General features: G+C 44.8%; 1 protein-coding gene across 5 annotated transcripts in view; it reads left to right on the top strand.

Annotated features, from left to right (window-relative positions):
- The first annotated feature begins 10,845 nt into the window (after positions 1-10,845).
- The window catches only part of cngb1a (cyclic nucleotide gated channel subunit beta 1a), an 84,028-nt gene continuing 76,746 nt past the window's right edge, over positions 10,846-18,127 (top strand). For all 5 annotated transcript variants that reach the window (XM_061736141.1, XM_061736169.1, XM_061736150.1 and 2 more), the window contains exon 1: positions 10,846-10,925. The gene's annotated coding sequence lies outside the window, so the exon portion shown is untranslated. The remainder of the gene's footprint in view (positions 10,926-18,127) is intronic.

Here is an 18,127-nt window from a genome sequence, read left to right as displayed (position 1 = left end):
GTGTTTATAGACCAGCTGACTCACACACACACACACACACACACACACACACACACACACAAACACACACACACACACACACACACACACACACACACACACACACACACACACACACACACACACACACACACACACACACACACACACACACACACACACACACACACACACACACACAGGATGACTCAGAGCACCAGACTTTTACACATCTACTCATGAACAGAAATTCCTCAGCGAGGCTCGGATCATCTCGCCAAGGCTAGAGTAAATGCTGGCTTCTGATTGGCTGGACGTACAGAGTCCATTAATGTCAAATAGGGAGATTCCTGCAACATTCAAAGCAGCTGATTAATCAGATCAGAGTTTAACCTCGTCCTGCAGCGGGACACAAATAATGCTGATTGAATCAAAAACAGGACAAAAGACTGGACAGAAGTTTCCAAATACAGAAAGGTCATAATGCCAGCTGCAGACTCTGGTGGAAGTGAAGAGGAAGTTTAGCACGTTGGAATTCCTGAGTTCCAACCAGGGCTGTTCCCAGCCCTTCGGGGGACCTGGGCACCTCCTACAATGACTACGTTTACATGCAGTCAATTACCCCTTTCTAACTCCAATATTAGCAATAACCCGGTTTTGCACGGCCATGTAAACACCAAACCCCCTTTGAATAACCGGAATTTGCTCATATTCCGGTTTTTTAAAACCCGAAAATGACCCCTGTGTTATTCCTTTTAAAACCTGAATATTGGGTCATGTAAACGCCAAACAGAATATCCCCATCAAACGGAACAGGAATTTGTTTTCTGCTCATGCTCTGTTCACAAGGAATCCTGGTCTTTTGAGTCCAGGAAGTTCTTCTAAACACGGAGAAACCAAGACCAGGAGGAGACTAATCACTTCATAAATGTAATGAAGGATATGAACATTTCTGCATTTGTAGACGGTAGAAAGTACCGGGATAGAAGATTTACAAGAAGGAGAGAGAAAAGTTACGCGAAGCAGCATTTGTACGAACACCAGACCAGATCAAGCTCCGCTGGAAGACGCTGAAACAGGAGAACTACAGGGCCGAGAAACAAAACCACTTCTACTGGGCTGTTGATTATCCGCCGTGCTGCTGTTATTGTTGTTTTGGATTTGGATACAGGAAGAAGAAGCAGAAATGACGGGAATTGCGTCATGATGTTCTCTGTGCGTCGCTGGTTTGATGGAGATATCCCGAATGATTACAATTACGCCCAATGACGCAATGCGCCCATTGTATTATTGTAAGGCGGACGTAGTATGGACCACCATGAGAACGTTAAAGGGGGGAGGGGGGCGCGTGAATTGCCTGTGATTGCCTCGGCCTCGCTACAGAGAAGGTTGTCTGGGAGCCGTACGCCGTGACCGGAAGAGCCATATATGGCTCGCGAGACATAGGTTCCCGACCCCTGCTGTAAATGTTTATTTCTGCTGTAAAGTTGAATTCCTGCCTCAGGTGGAGGAGTTTAAGTATCTCGGGATCTTGTTCACGAGTGAGGGAACAATGGAGCGTGAGATTGACAGGCGGATCGGTGCAGCGTCCGCAGTAATGCGGTCGATGTACTGGACCGTCGTGGTAAAGAGGGAGCTGAGTCGAAAGGTGAAGCTCTCGATTTACCGGTCAATCTACGCCCCTACCCTCACCTATGGTCATGAACTTTGGGTAGTGACCGAAAGGACAAGATCGCGGATACAAGCGGCCGAGATGAGTTTCCTCCACAGGGTGGCTGGACGCTCCCTTAGAGATGAGTTTCCTCCACAGGGTGGCTGGACGCTCCCTTAGAGATAGGGTGAGGAGTTCGGTCACCCGGGAGGAGCTCGGAGTCGAGCCGCTGCTCCTTCACATTGAGAGGAGTCAGCTGAGGTGGCTTGGGCATCTGTACCGGATGCCTCCTGGACGCCTCCCTAGGGAGGTGTTCCAGGCATGTCCCACCGGGAGGAGAGCCCGGGGAAGACCCAGGACACGCTGGAGAGACTATGTCTCTCGGCTGGCCTGGGAACGCCTCGGACTCCCCCCGGAAGAGCTGGAGGAAGTGTCTGGGGTGAGGGAAGTCTGGGCATCCCTGCTGAGGCTGCTGCCCCCGCGACCCGGTAACGGATAAAGCGGGAGAAGATGAGTGAGTGAGTGAGTTGAATTCTTCAACGGTCAAAGGATCCAGACCATGGGGGTGAATAGAGGACCTGCAGCCCTGGATCCAGACCCTTGTGGTCAGTAAAGGAACATGCATGCTTTGGTTCTATGACGTTGGATTCATTTTTGTGATCTGGAGGTTTCCTCTTGGGTTTCAATCACTGCGCAACCATCTCTGCTAATATTTACCCAGACAGACAGTGATAGCAGGGGTGTGGAGGGGTGGAGTGCGGCGGTCTAGGGTTGTTACGGCCCTCATTGAGGTTATCACGTCTAAGGAATGTCAGGTATAAGAGCCCAGCCCAGTTTTACAATCTCCGGTTGGGGGTAAAGTTCAGTACATCAGCGGGTTTCACTGGCCATCATATTTATCCCAGAGTAAATCATGAGTCAGCTAATGCTTCTGGGGTCACCTGTTCCCATGGTAATAACTGCATTTATTTTGGTGAGTCACAGCTGGAACTCCTCCATATCAGCACTAAACCATCCGGCTTACATCAACACCAAAAAAAAACAGGCTGGGTCCCACCACGTTGTCAAGGCCCCCATCATCCACATCTCATTTTATTATTTGTGACAGCTTATTATTCATCGTTGATAGAGGATAATAAAAGTAACCCACGTTTTCTGTTCAGCACTGTAGCCAGGCTGACAAAGAGTCACAACTCTGTGGAGCCGTGCATTCCTGCAGCTCTCAGTAGTGAAGACTTTATGAGCTTCTTTAACAGTAAAATCATGAGAATTAGAGAAGAAATCAACCAGCCGGTTGTGGGCGTTTCTTCAGCTTTAGCGACTTCCCTAGGCTCTGACTTGACTCTAGACTGTTTTGATCCTATAGACCTCCCTGAGCTGACCTCACTTGTCAATAGAGCTAAGTCAACCACATGTATGTTAGACCCCATCCCGACTCGACTATTCAAAAATGTTTTTTTCTCTTATTGGTGCGACAATACTGGACCAAATTAACTTATCCCTAAGTTTAGGATATGTACCACAGGTTTTCAAAGTGGCAGTAGTTAAACCTTTACTTAAAAAACCTTCTCTTGACCCAGACACCTTAGCTAATTATAGACCAATTTCCAACCTTCCATTTGTGTCTAAAATTCTGGAAAAGGCAGTTTCAAGCATAGGCGCCAAATTATGTTTTTGCTGGTGGGTGCTGAATGTCATGTAGTGTCGTTTCGCACGAGATTCAGCAATTCAGCAACGTAGATTCAACAGCGGTAACGGACATGAACGCCGCACGCACACACACAGACACACACACACAAATAATAATCAAATTCTAAATTTCGGGTGTTCATCTGAGAAAAAGGAGGCTATATTTCTATAGTTCATAACCAAGATCATTCTTTCTTCCATCTTGATCGTTTCTAATCTACAACAGTAGAATTGAATTTTTTTTAATTTCACCGTGCGCCCTGTGACGGCATCTCGGTGGTGTCCAATAGGAGAGAAGGTGGAGGGAGAAAAAAAAGTTGCAGCTTGTAGATCAGATTTCCCACTTTGTTTTTATACTTTTGTGTAACGGTCCTGATGAACCAAGAATGCACTTCTCTTGGGGCTAAATTAACTAAATATGTGTGTTAAAGGAATAACTTAGAACCCTGGTCCTGGGGGTCCGCTGTCCTCCATGTTTTAGCCGTCTCCTTCAACATACCTATTTCGCATTAGTGGTCGTTATCAGCTTGTCATCAAGGTCTGCACAAGTCTGATGATGATAGTTGTTACATGAAGATTGAAGCAGGAAAGATCTCCAACATGCAGGAGACCAGCCCTCCAGGACCAGGTTCCACACCCCTGACGTAAAACTGAAGCTAATGCACAGAGAAACAGACCTCCAGGTTGAGATTAACTTTATTTCCTTCCATTGTTTCATATTCAGTTCAATCCAAAAATACTTTATTCATCCCAGAAGGCAAGGTTCAACAACAAGGTTATTCAAAGACCTTTACAAAGACATTAAAACATAATTAAAAAGCATGATTTAAATTTTAAACAAAAAAGAAAGAAAACAGAACAACAGATAAAAGCAGTAATTAAGATATGATCCAGTTTCTAAATTCAAGTTTAAAAGTACCAGTTCAGGTTTGGATCTTTAGGCAGGTGCAGCTGAGAACCTGAATTTAAATAGTTAGCTGGTATCAGACCGGGACCATCTGGTATCTGACCGGGACCAGCTGGTATCAGACCAGGACCAGCTGGTACCAGACCGGAACCAGCTGGTATCAGACCGGGACCAGCTGGTATCAGACCTGGACCAGCTGGTACCAGACCGGGACCAGCTGGTATCAGACCGGGACCAGCTGGTACCAGACCGGGACCAGCTGGTATCAGACCGGGACCAGCTGGTACCAGACCGGGACCAGCTGGTATCAGACCGGGACCAGCTGGTATCAGACCAGCCGGTATCAGACCAGCTGGTCCCGGTCTGATACCGGCTGGTACCAGACCAGCTGGTACCAGACCGGGACCAGACCAGGACCAGCCGGTATCAATCCAGTTCTTCTTCCTCCCTCGGCTCCATGTTGTCACTCTGCTAACAGAAATCCAGGTGTGGTTTTCTGGACAGCTCTGAAGGTAAATGATTGTCAATATGAAGCCGTAGCTTCTCTTCAAAGACCTGGAAAAGCTGTTTTTTTTATCCACTTGGAATTGATAAGAATAGGATTAGATTAGAATAGGATGGTGGTTGCAAAGTTGGCCATTCTGAGGGTGAGGTCTTGTGAGGGTGAGGTCTTGTGAGGGTGAGGTCTTGTGAGGGTGTGATTTGGGATTGATGGCTGACAGAAGAAAGAAACAGAACATAGTCAGTTTTATTTAGAGGATAATAAATCATAATATGGTGCTACGTGCACTAAGGCAGTTACCCTAATGTTACTCCAATTTTAATCTGTCACGCCAATGTTACTCTAATGTTACTCTAATATTACTCTAATGTTACTTAAATGTTTTTATAATGTCACTGCAATGTTACTCCAATATTACTCCAACGTTACTCCAATGTTACTCCAATATTATTCTAATGTTACTCTAATGTTACTCCAATGTTACTCTAATGTTACTCCAATGTTACTCCAATATTATTCTAATGTTACTCTAATATTACTCCAATGTTACTCTAATGTTACTCCATTATGACTTTAATTTTACTTCAATGTTATTATAATGTCACTCCAATGTCACTCTAATGTTACTCTAATGTTAATCCAATGTTACCCTAATATTACTCCAATATTACCCTAATGTTACTCCAATGTTAACCTAATGTTACTCCAATATTACTCCAATGTTACTCTAATGTTTTTGGACACTGGACACTTTCAAAAAGGGGCTTAAAACGTTCCTGTTCAGGAAGGCTTTCCCTGGTCTTTCTTAGATGTTTTTATTATTTTTATGCTTTCTTTTTCTTCTGGTCTTTTATGTGTCCTGACTTTCCCTTGTTTATGTAAGCACTTTGAGATTATACATGAAAAGTGCTCTATGTATTATTATTATTATTATTATTATTATTATTATTATTATTATTATTATTATTATTATTAAAAGAGCAAAATTGTACAGCAATCAATAAAAAACATACAATTACATACAATTTTAAAACATACAATTCCAAAGTTAAAAAAATATTTCATTGCATGGGCAACCATGCAATGTTCATTAGCAGTCATGCCGTGTCTTTGCTATCTAAATAGTGTCATTAAACAGTCTAAGTGCAGTCTGCAGGACTGAGTTTTTCAGCCTGCTGCTCCTGGCCTTGGGTTCAGCTTGTGCTGGTTCCTCAATCTCTTGGCAGTACACTACATGTTACTCCGATATTATTCTGTTACTCCAATATTACCCTAATTTTTCTCCAATATTACTCCAATGTTACTCTAATGTAAATCCAATGTTACTGCACTGGCCTTTGCATACCGGCCCAAAGAAGACAGGAAAATACCACAAGCTTGTGTCCTTACATACACGAAACCAGCACTCATCAAAGGGTCATGTCATCATGTGCGTGAAATTAGATGGAAGGGGTCGATCACGGGTCTTCATAGCCAGCAGGAAGTGTCAGGGTCTTCATCGCCAGCTGCTGTTTCATTTGTGAGCATGTTTTCACTACGAGCCTCCTCATCCCTGGAGTGAAATCCGCCTCTGTGGTTACGACTATGGTCGCCATACGTACAATGTGATCAGGACGGTGTTAACTTCTCACTCGATTATGGAATGGGGGGACGGCCCCTACATGCACGACCAGTCTGTCCTCTTTCACGCATTTTGGTGATCAGATTTAGTGCCTATCTTGCATAGAGGCACCGACACTGGCAAAAGAGGATATGTTCCGCAAAGAAATGCCAGGATGTAAGCGCCTGTTTAATTGTGTCTTGCCGCTTTTAATGTCTATGTAAAGCACGTTGAATTACCTTGTGTTGAATTGTGCTTTACAAATAAACTTGCCTTGCCTTGCCTTGCCTTGCCTTGCCTTGCCTTGCCTTGCCTTGCCTTGCCTTGCCTTGCCTTGCCTTGCCTTGCCTTTTGGGTTCACAATCAGTAAGGGGGTACATTTTTTGCCTTTTTAGCTTAATTTTTTCAAATAAATGTCATAATTTAAAAAACCTGTTGTTGCTGGTCTGAGGTTGTGTTTTTCAAACATAAAACCTGCTATGATCAGATGTATTTATTTATTTATTTTATTCTATTTTAGGACACTTACAGCACTTACAGACTGCTGTAATCTGGATGAATGTGAGTTGGAGCTCAAACTGCCGTCATGGGGCCAAACTCCACTCTGAGGACATTCCAGGAGCATTACTGTTTGCGTTTCCATGGTAACGCGTTCAGACACTGCAGAGTGACTCGTCAGCAACCCGTGAAGTGTGTTGTTGCAGTTCACAGATCTTCCACCAGAGGGAGGCAGACCACATTCCATCTGACCAGCTTGAAGGGTCCGTCATGCAGCGCTTGTATGGATGAAAATAGACGGCAAGGACTTCTGTGAATCTGGAGAAATCTGGAGTTAACTTCACAGGAAGGGAAGAGGAGGTAGAGATGAAACTCCATATGGAGGATGAGAAGTGAAAGACAGAGAGCTGACGTATGGACGGTCGTCGGGGGTGATACGGAGCAGGGTTCCCTGGTCTGATGACGTCCCACGTGTGTGATCAGGCTCAGGTGGCTGCTCCACTGAGGATCCAATCCTCTGTTTTGCTGACGCTGTACTTAACCTCGTTATCAGTTAATCCTCGTTAGGGCTGCTCTCACGGCTTAAACATGTCAATTGGCTGGTTCACAACATTGTGTCAGCCAGTTAAAATAAAAATAAATAATAATACATTTTATTTGTAAAGCACTTTTCATAAAATAATCTCAAAGTTCTACAGAAACCAAAAAACAGAATAAACAAAAAGGAATAAAATCAAGACACATAAAAACCAGAAGTAAAAGCATAAAAGCACAGAGACACTAAAGACATCTATAAAAGACCAGGGAAAACCTTCCTAAACAAAAACATTTTAATCCCCTTTTTAAAAGTGTCCACAGACTGGGGTCGACGTAGCTGTTCAGGGAGGGAGTTCCAGATGTGTAGGTTCAGGGAGGGAGTTCCAGATGTGGGTGGTTCAGGGAGGGAGTTCCAGATGTGGGTGGTTCAGGGAGGGAGTTCCAGATGTGGGTGTTCAGGGAGGGAGATCCAGATGTGGAGGTTCAGGGAGGGAGTTCCAGATGTGGGGGTTCAGGGAGGGAGTTCCAGATGTGGAGGTTCAGGGAGGGAGTTCCAGATGTGGAGGTTCAGGGAGGGAGTTCCAGATGTGGGTGTTCAGGGAGGGAGTTCCAGATGTGGAGGTTCAGGGAGGGGGTTCCAGATGTGGAGGTTCAGGGAGGGAGTTCCAGATGTGGGGGTTCAGGGAGGGAGTTCCAGATGTGGAGGTTCAGGGAGGGAGTTCCAGATGTGGAGGTTCAGGGAGGGAGTTCCAGATGTGGAGGTTCAGGGAGGGAGTCCCAGATTTTGGGGGCAGCGGAGCAGAAGGCTCGGTCTCCCATGGAACAGAGTCGTGGGGGGGCTGATAGAGGAGGTTGGTGTTTTGTGAGCGGAGGTTACGGGTGGATGAGTGAGGGGTCAGGAGGTCCTTGAGGTATTGAACGGCATTGCTGTAGATGCAGAGGTGGTGATGAGGGCAATCTTGTATTGAATTCTTGAGGTTATGGGAAGCCAGTGTTAGTTAGTTAGTTAGTTAGTTTCCTTTGAGCAGCAACTGGCAACATTAGTGAGCAAAAGTCCTGTTTCACAGGAAGAGATTTTCAACAGAACCAGATCTTGGGAGGACAGAACCGACTCGAGCCAGCCGGTTCCCTGATCCCTCCTGAGTACAGATGTGCTCAGACGTTCCCGTCATCTCTGACATTTTTTGAGTTGGGGTTGCAAGGTCAGATCAATGACAGAGACTGATGGAAAAATGTATGAGGTCACAAGTTACACACCTTTAGTTGTTTTTTAGCGGAATTATTTTGAAACCGTTTGGCTTGGATCAAATCTTTGGGAACCCCTCGACAGGGGTTTCACATTGTCTTCCACACCTGTCCCGTTTGGAGCAGTTGTTCCGAAACAGGGAGCGTTTCCCCCTAAAGATCGGTTGGTTTGGTACATGTGAACACAGCAATAGCGCTCGGATGCGGGGCAAAACAAGCGAGCCGAGATCCTAGGAGAGGTGGTCTCGGCTCGCTTCCATTCCAGATCTGGAGCGGTTCGTTTGCAGTGAGAACATAATCCACACAGCACACAGAATCACACAGAAACAAACTAGCCACACTTGCTCGAGTGGTGACAGGAATCAGCAGGAGAGACCACGTCTCTCCAGTGTTAGCTTCACTCCATTGGCATCCTGACCTGCCGGCCAAATCCTCTAGCTTTTCCAAGGATACTAGGGCAGTCATGCCATCCCAACCTTTTCTTATTTGTGTGTTATTTTCTAGTCTTCTTTAACTTCCAGTCATTTCAGGCAGATGTCCCCCTGCTCCCGTCCCATTCTGGTAGAGAGTTCTTCCTGTTAAAGGGAAGCTCTTTATGCTCCTTATGCTTGGTTGACATGAGATGTTGGATCCAAGTGGAGACTATCGGTAATCCATCCATCCATCCATTCTCCACCGCTTATACGGAACCGGGTCGCGGGGGCAGCAGTCTCAACAGAGATGTCCAGACTTCCTTCACCCCAGACACTTCCTCCAGCTCTTCCTCCAGCTCTTCCGAAGGGAGTCCCAGACGTTCCCAGGCCAGTCGAGAGACCAGGGTCTTCTCCCGGTGGGACATGCCTGGAACACCTCCCTAGGGAGGAGGGACATGCCTGGAACACCTCCCTAGGGAGGCATCCATCCGATACAGATGCCCAAGCCACCTCAGCTGACTCCTCTCAATGTGAAGGAGCAACGGCTCGACTCCGAGCTCCTCCCGGGTGACCGAACTCCTCACCCTATCTCTAAGGGAGCGTCCAGCTGCCCTCCAGAGGAAACTCCTCTCGGCTGCTTGTACCCGCAATCTTATCCTTTCGGCCTTGTGTACTTGAGTGCCTTGGGATTATTATGTGAACTGGCACAATGCAATTAAACCTGGGTTATGTCAAACTGAAGGTGTCTCCATGTGAGAAAGTTCCAGTTATAGAGCTGACTAGGTGAAGAGAAAGTGGCTTTTACAAGACTATAGCAGTAACTCTGTAAATCATATATGTATGTTAGTAGCTGTATTCGACTTGCCAGTCTGACAAAAGTCTGACATTGCAGTTCCTCTACTGACCACGAGGGTCCAGGATCAGGTTCTGCAGCCACTCTGCTGACCACGAGGGTCCTGGATCAGGTTCTGCGGTCCCTCTGCTGACCACGATGGTCCAGGATCAGGTTCTGCAGCCACTCTGCTGACCACGAGGGTCCAGGATCAGGTCCTGCGCTCCCTCTGCTGACCACGAGGGTCCAGGATCAGGTTCTGCGGTCCCTCTGCTGACCACGAGGGTCCAGGATCAGGTTCTGCAGCCACTCTGCTGACCACGAGGGTCCAGGATCAGGTTATGCGGTCCCTCTACTGACCACGAGGGTTCAGGATCCGTTGACCTCCAGGTTCAAATGTTCAATTTTACAGCAGAAATAAATGTATTTACAGCTTGGAACAGAAACAGTTTTGGTCTCCATAGATGGATTTCACATCCATGATGTCTGATCGGGTGTAAAACTATATTAAACCACAGATTTACGGAAAATCGAGGGTGTGTTTTTTTGATTGGCAGCAGGCACAGCCATTGGACATGACTGTAGTTCCTTAGACTACTTGACATCTGGGCTGTGATTTAAAACCTAACAAGGAATTGTCATGGTTATTTCAAAGGTTAAATGGCTGTTAAAAATCCTTTGCCTCCAGTTGGCAGTTGATGGACTTTTTTTTGGAAATCTGTGTGTCATGACCCGGTTCTGACCGGAACAAGGTGAACCGACGCTGAAATATTCCCGTCTCTGGAACAATAAGAGGATTTCTCTTCACGTCTTATCTCTTTTCGCTCTTTGACCTGGTCGTGACTTTTTCTTCTGCCAGAAGGCTGAATTTGTGCCATGCAGAGTTTCCCCTCCATGTTCCTGCCTCTCTAGGTAATCTGATCCAGTTCCCTGTCCCACTCAGGTCGCCTCTGCCCTTCAGTTCCTAAATAATCCTGTTAGAGCTGTAATCCTTCCACAGCACTCAGATCCCTGCAGGTCTTCCTCAGCGCAGCTCTGTGGGATGCTGCTGGACCCTGACTGAACTACTCAGGTAGGACGGCTGATCCCCCCGACCCTTAGACCCAGACCCTGACCCCCTCTCAGAGGTGGTCCTGCATGGATCCCGGCTGTAGCTATAGAAGTGTCATTACTGTGTTGGGTTTCCACTTTAGGCCTGATTAAGTTTGCAGACGGAGAACTGAAGGAATCGTTAAGATTTGATCCAATGGCTTGAATGTGTTTTACATGTCAGTTGCTTACCCTTAAGACGGGACCTCTTCTTGTTTCTTTTTTAAGTCATTTTTTGCTGAGTTTTCACGACAATGAACAGGAACAGATGACTTGGTACAGATAGGTAGGGCCGTCCTGGTTTTCTTAAGTTTTAGTTGGTTTGGATGTTTTGCTGAGTTTTCTTCTTCAGGTAAAACAAGTTGGCTCACAATTGTGACATGTTTCGGTGACTTTCTTAGCATCTGGCTCAAGCAAATAAGGCTAAAGACCCCCACCCGTAAAGTACAACCAACACACCTCCTTTTTAGTATAACTACGACTGACTCAATGACCACACTGTGCATTTCCTTTGTGATGTCCAGACAAATGTACTTTCAGACGAAAAATGTGGTACATAATATAATAAAGCTTTAATTGATGTTTGATTCGGTTCCCTGATCTTTCCTTTGGTGCAGCAGATAATGGACATGTAATTCTTTCAGAATAAAACTACAGATGTGTATTATCTGCTAACGCTGAAGTTTAGGATCCGTGACACGGAACTGTATCACACCAACGGCTTGAATTTTCAGCTTTCACTAAATACATGTGCCAGAGGTGCTATTTATTATCTCAAACGTTTTATTACTTTACTTTACTTGAGCTGAAGATGTGACCTTGAAATAAGAAAAAGAGCTGCATAGATTTTGTCTTATTGGGGTCCTGCGTAAACATTTCTGTTTGCCACTTTCTGGTAAGACTGTAGTGAAACAGGGGAGTTGAAATGATCTGCGGTGATCCATCATCCATCCATCCATCATCCATCCATCCATCCATCCATCCATCATCCATGCATCCATCCATCCATCCATCCTTCCTTCCATTCCATATATCAATCGATCATCCATCAAACATCATCCATCCAACCATCCATCCATCCATCCATCCATCCATCCATCCATCCATCCATCCATCCATCCATCCATCCATCCATCCATTCATTCCATATATCAATCCATCATCCATCCATCCATCATCCATCAAACCATCATCCATCCATCCAACCATCCATCCATCCATCCATCCATCCAACCATCCATCCATCCATCCATCCATCCATCCATCCATCCATCCATCCATCCATCCTTCCATTCCATATATCAATTCATCCATCCATCAAACCATCCATCCATCCATCCATCCATCCATCCACCATCCATCCATCCATCCATCCATCCATCCATCAACCATCAATCCATCCATATATCAATCCATCCATCCATCATCCATCCATCATCCATCCATCCATCAAACCATCCATCAATCCATCCATCCATATATCAATCCATCCATCCATCCATCAAACCATCATCCACCCATCGATCCATCCATCCATCAAAACATCCATCCATCATCAATCAATCATCCATTCATATATCAAAACATCCACCCATCCATGCATCATCCATCCACCCATCAAAACATCCACCCATCATCAATCCATCATCCATCCAACCATCCATCCATCCATCCATCCATCATCCATCCATCCATCCATCCATCCATCCATCATCCATCCATCCATCCATCCATCCATCATCCATCCATCCATCCATCAATCCATCATCATCCATCCATCCATCCACCATCCATCCATCCATCCATCCATCCATCATCCATCCATCCATCATCCATCCAACCATCCATACAACCATCATCCATCCATCAACCATCAAGCCATCCATCCATCATCAATCCATCCATCCATCCATCCATCCATCCATCCATCCATCATCCATCCATCCATCCATCCATCCATCCATCATCCATCAATCCATATATCCATCCATCCATCCATATATCAATCCATCCATCCATCCATCAAACCATAATCCATCCATCCATCCATCCATCCATCCATCCATCCATCCATCCATCAAAACATCCATACATCATCCATCCATCCATCCATCATCCATCCATTCATTCCATATATCAATCCATCCATCATCCATCCATCATCATCCATCCATCCATCCATCATCCATCCATCCATCCATCAATCCATATATCCATCCATCCATCCATCCATCCATCCATCAAACCATAATCCATCCATCCATCCATCCATCCATCCATCCATCCATCCATCCATCCATCCATCCATCCATCCATCCATCCATCCATCAAAACATCCATCCATCCATCCATCCATCCATCCATCATCCATCCATTCATTCCATATATCAATCCATCCATCACCTTTCCATCCATCCATCACCTTTCATCCATCCATCCATCCATCCATCCATCCATCACCTTTCCATCCATCATCTGTCCACCCATCCATCCATCCATCATCCATCCATCCATCCATCCATCCATCCATCCATCCATCCATCCATCATCCATCAATCCATCCATCCATCAAACCATAATCCATCCATCCATCCATCAAAACATCCATCCATAATCCATCAATCACCCATCCATATATCAATCCATCCATCATCCATCCATCCATCCTGCCATCCATCCATCCATCCATCATCCATCCATCATCAATCCATCATCCATCCAACCATCCATCCATCCATCCATCCATCATCCATCCATCCATCCATCCATCATCCATCATCCATCCATCCATCCATCCATCATCCATCCATCCATCCATCATCCATCCAACCATCCATCAAACCATCATCCATCCATCCATCCATCATCAATCCATCCATCATCATCATCCATCCATCCATCCATATATCCATCCATCCATCCATATATCAATCCATCCATCCATCCATCCATCTATCCATCAAACCATAATCCATCCATCATCCATCCATTCATTCCATATATCAATCCATCCATCATCCATCCATCCATCCATCCATCCATCCATCCATCCATCCATCACCTTTCCATCCATCCATCACCTTTCCATCCATCCATCCATCCATCCATCCATCCATCCATCCATCACCTTTCCATCCATCATCCATCCACCCATCCATCCATCCATCATCCATCCATCCATCATCCATCAATCCATCCATCCATCAAACCATCATCCATCCATCCATCCATCCATCCATCCATCATCCATCCATCCATCCATCATCCATCCAACCATCCATCAAACCATCATCCATCCATCCATCATCAATCCATCCATCATCATCATCCATCCATCCATCCATCCATCATCCATCAATCCATCCATCCATCCATCCATATATCAATCCATCCATCCATCTATCCATCAAACCATAATCCATCCATCCATCCATCCATCCATCCATCCTGGATGACTGGTGGGTCAGGGACGGCAACAGCACAGCAGGCAGGTGGAAGCAGCAACGGGATGACCGGGGGTGGGGACCGCAGGCCAGCACGCAGCTCCCGAAGCTCCGGCCCAATCAGCAAGTCCCAGGTTGGGGTGCAGGGTCAGGAAAAGACTTGTGCTCCGTAATGCAAGCTACAAGCCACCCATGGCCACCTGCAGGACAAAAGAGAGAAAAGGGAGGAGAAGGGGGGGGCAGCAACGGGATGACCAGGGGTGGGGACCGCAGGCCAGCACGCAGCTCCCGAAGCTCCGGCCCAATCAGCAAGTCCCAGGTTGGGGTGCAGGGTCGGGGAAAGACTTGTGCTCCGTAATGCAAGCTACAAGCCACCCAATAACACCTCCATCTGATCCATTTAGCGTTTTGACGAGATGGAAACGACAACAGGCTGCAGATGAATAAAGTAGTAGTCTGGGGTGATGGATGAACCTGTTACTATTTAACAAAACCTCGGAAAACGTATGTCTTTATAAACGGGCAAATCTATGAGTGAATTATGACGGTGATGGTTATGATGGTGTGTATTATGGTGTGTATGATGGTGTGTATGATGGTGTGTATGATGGTGTGTATGATGGTGTGTATGATGGAATGTATGATGGTGTGTATGATGGTGTGTATGATGGAATGTATGATGGTGTGTATGATGGTGTGTATGATGGTGTGTATGATGGTGTGTATGATGGAATGTATGATGGTGTGTATGATGGTGTGTATGATGGTGTGTATTATGGTGTGAATGATGGTGTGTATGATGGTGTGTATGATGGTGTGTATTATGGTGTGAATGATGGTGTGTATGATGGTGTGTATGATGGTGTGTATGATGGTATGTATGATGGTGTGTATGATGGTGTGTATGATAGTGTGAATGATGGTGTGTACAGTATGATGGTGTGTATGATGGTGTGTATGATGGTGTGTATGATGGTGTGAATGATGGTGTGTACAGTATGATGGTGTGTACAGTATGATGGTGTGTACAGTATGATGGTGTGTATGATGGTATGTATGATTGTGTGTATGATGGTGTGTATGATGGTGTTCATGATGGTGTGTATGATGGTGTGTATGATGGTGTGTATGATGGTATGTATGATGGTGTGTATGATGGTGTGTATGATGGTGTGTATGATGGTGTGTATGATGGTATGTATGATGGTGTGTATGATGGTGTGTATGATGGTGTGTATGATGGTATGTATGATAGTGTGTATGATGGTGTGTATGATGGTGTGTATGATGGTATGTATGATGGTGTGTATGATGGTGTGTATGATGGAATGTATGATAGTGTGTATGATGTTATGTATGATGGTGTGTATGATGGTGTGTACAGTATGATGGTGTGTATGATGGTGTGTATGATGGTGTATATGATGGTGTGTATGATGGTGTGTATGATGGTGTTTATGATGGTGTGTATGATGGTGTATATGATGGTGTGTATGATGGTGTGTATGATGGTGTGTATGATGGTATGTATGATGGTGTGTATGATGGTGTGTATGATGGTGTGTATGATAGTGTGTATGATGGTATGTATGATAGTGTGTATGATGGTGTGTATGATGGTGTGTATGATGGTATGTATGATGGTGTGTATGATGGTGTGTATGATGGAATGTATGATAGTGTGTATGATGTTATGTATGATGGTGTGTATGATGGTGTGTACAGTATGATGGTGTGTATGATGGTGTGTATGATGGTATGTATGATAATGTGTATGATGGTGTGTATGATGGTGTGTATGATGGTATGTATGATGGTGCGTATGATGGTGTGTATGATGGAATGTATGATAGTGTGTATGATGTTATGTATGATGGTGTGTATGATGGTGTGTACAGTATGATGGTGTGTATGATGGTGTGTATGATGGTGTATATGATGGTGTGTATGATGGTGTGTATGATGGTGTGTATGATGGTGTGTATGATGGTATGTATGATGGTGTGTATGATGGTATGTATGATGGTGTGTATGATGGTGTGTATGATGGTGTGTATGATGTCCTGAGTTCAGCTGGTCGAATTAACGTTCTTGAATGTTTTTATTTTTGCGGCTACAGATGATGACAGCTCATCATAGTTCTCTTAAAGTACTGACTGACCTCATAAGGAAAAGCTTTTGCTTTAAAGGCTTCACATTTTTACTCTACAGACTCACCTTTTCATCAAAACAAAGAAAAGAAATCTGAATTTTCATTCATGGTGTAATTTCTTGAGGCAACAGATTTGGTCTTTTTTTGCTGGACATTTCCAAATATGAGAAAGCTGAGCAGCTGTTTCTACAGTTCAATACACAGCTGGATTAGTCTAAGCTGTTCATAACTTGGTGGTTTTTACTTTGGAACCATTAAACAACACCGATGTGTTAGCAAATGTGCTGTGGTTTTCATGCTGGCAAACAAATTTCATTTGGAGTTCTGGTTTGTCTTCAATAGATTCAGTTTAAAACAAAGTTTTTGAGTATTTTTTAGTTAGAGTTGGACACAATGTTGCACTTGATCTAAGCGGTTGTCACCAAGGAACCCCCCTCATCTTCATATCAGAGGTTATCACCAAGGAAACCCTCTCATCTTCATATCAGAGGTTATCACCAAGGAAACCCCCTCAACTTCATATCAGAGGCTATCACCAAGGAAACCCCCTCAACTTCATCTCAGAGGTTGTCACCATGGAAACCCCCTCAACTTCATCTCAGAGGTTGTCACCATGGAAACCCCTAACTGTCACAGCTCCTCAACTTCATCTTCAACGTTGTCACCATGGAAAACCCTAACTGTCCAGAGATACACTCCCCCAGATATACACTCCTTCTCGACAGCGTGGCGTGAAATCAATAACTAGACTCTCCTCCATTGTACCCCGATGGTGGAACGACCTACCAAACTGTGTCCGATCTGCAGGGTCTGGACCTACTTTTAAGAGCAAGCTAAAGACTCAGCTCTTTAAGGAGCCCTTCTGCATCTAGTAAACTTTAGTTAGAAGATTTGTCCAGCTCTTTGCAGGGCTAAGCACTGAGTAAGCTGCATGCACTTATGACAAGATGATCGTATGATGGAGTCTTTTTAGACGTAGCTTTCTTATATAAAAGGGACTGTTGTGTTGGGCGGGAAGGGAACACTTCCCGCCCAAATTCAAATTCTAGCACTAGCATGGCAGTACCTGTCCATCTGGACTCTCAGCAGACTGATCAGCACTTACCCATACTGTACCCTCCTATGTGATGTCTTGCTTGTGTTGTTCTCTCAGATGTAAGTCGCTTTGGATAAAAACGTCTGCTAGTAGTAGTAGTAGTAATAGTAGTAGTAGTAGTAGTAGTAGTAGTAGTAGTAGTAGTAGTAGTACTGTCAGAGCTCCGCAACTTCATCTCAGAGGTCGTCACTATGGAAACCCTAAACCCTGCAGTGGATTTACCACAGGCGATATCAGCAGTATTTGTCATAAAATGTTGACTTTATAAACAATTACATTAATTGAACTGATCAGCACTTCAATTTAAGTTTTATAACAACTTTAATCACAACAACAACAACAAGAATGGATGTTTTTCAGTCTATATAGCCAAGGGCTGCTTCACCAGGACTTCCCCTTAATGGTTAAAAATGAGTGAATCATTTTAAAATGTAAGACTAAAGAGACACATGCAGTAGCTAAAGCTGACACATGTGAAGTATATATACATTGGA

The sequence above is a fragment of the Cololabis saira genome, chromosome 2 (genome assembly GCF_033807715.1).
Source record: "Cololabis saira isolate AMF1-May2022 chromosome 2, fColSai1.1, whole genome shotgun sequence".
NCBI classification, from domain to species: Eukaryota; Metazoa; Chordata; class Actinopteri; order Beloniformes; family Belonidae; genus Cololabis; species Cololabis saira.
The sequence above is the reverse complement of the archived record's forward strand: the minus strand, read 5'-3'. Positions and strand labels throughout refer to the sequence as shown.